The sequence below is a fragment of the Numida meleagris genome, chromosome Z, assembly GCF_002078875.1.
Source record: "Numida meleagris isolate 19003 breed g44 Domestic line chromosome Z, NumMel1.0, whole genome shotgun sequence".
NCBI classification, from domain to species: Eukaryota; Metazoa; Chordata; class Aves; order Galliformes; family Numididae; genus Numida; species Numida meleagris.
In genome coordinates, this window is record NC_034438.1 from 35,051,850 (window position 1) to 35,052,872 (window position 1,023).

Here is a 1,023-nt window from a genome sequence, read left to right on the forward strand (position 1 = left end):
GTGGCAAGTGATGCTTCTGGGTAAGGAGTTCGATAAATCCTGAAACTTCATGTAGCAAGTCAGCAGAAATGCACGAAGTATTTAATTCCAAAGCATTATGTATAACACTGAACCATCCTTTCCTTGGATCAGACCTTACACAGTGCTACAACATATGCCGCATGTGTTCTGTGAGACAATGACGCTTTTAACACAGCTTATTTTCCTATCGTTCTACAAGCTGTATTTTTTTTTGTATCTGAGATCTTCTTTTTCTGAGTTCACGTCCAGACGAGCCTAGCAGGTACAAAACCACACATGCTGATCAGAAAGCACAGCACTCATAGATGAATTAAATTCCTGAGCTTCCTTTCCTGGAACATTTCAACAAGTGGACGAGCACGAGGACAAGCCACCACCGCAGGAGCCCTTTTTACCCCAGCAGGGGAGGACAAAAGGGACGGAGGGAGCCCTGCCGCCTGGGCACCCCTCAGCACCCCCTTCTCGCACAGCAGCTCGATCCCCTTGGGCCGGGACGCCCGCCAGCACCGCGAAATGCAATCCGGCGGCTTCCCGCCTCCTCCCGGAGCAGTTATTTTAGAACTTGGGGCTCACCGCGGCACAACAGCGACTAAAGGCGAAGGGGCCCGGTGCCAGGGGAGGGGAGCTGGCCGAAGGGCGGCCGGGGCACCGCGATGGCTGCGGCCGCCCGGGCCGGGCGGGGTGCGGCGAGGCGAGGCGAGGCCAAACCAGGCCGGGGGGGCGCCGGGCAACGTCCCCCGCGCCGAGGTGGGGAGCGGCGGGGCCGCGGCCGGTTACGTCCCCGGCGGCACCTCCCGGGCGGGGCGGGGAGGGCAGAGCCACAGGAAGTCGGCGCCCGGGTGGGCTGGCACAGGGGCGGCGGACGGCAGGCGCGGCCCAGCCGACGGCCGCCCCTCATGTCGCTGCCGGTGGTGCTGCCGGGCTCCTGCTGCCCCGTCCCGGGGCTTTCCGCCGGGTCCCCGGCCGCCGGTACCGCGACCCAGTCTCCGGCCTCGCTGCCCG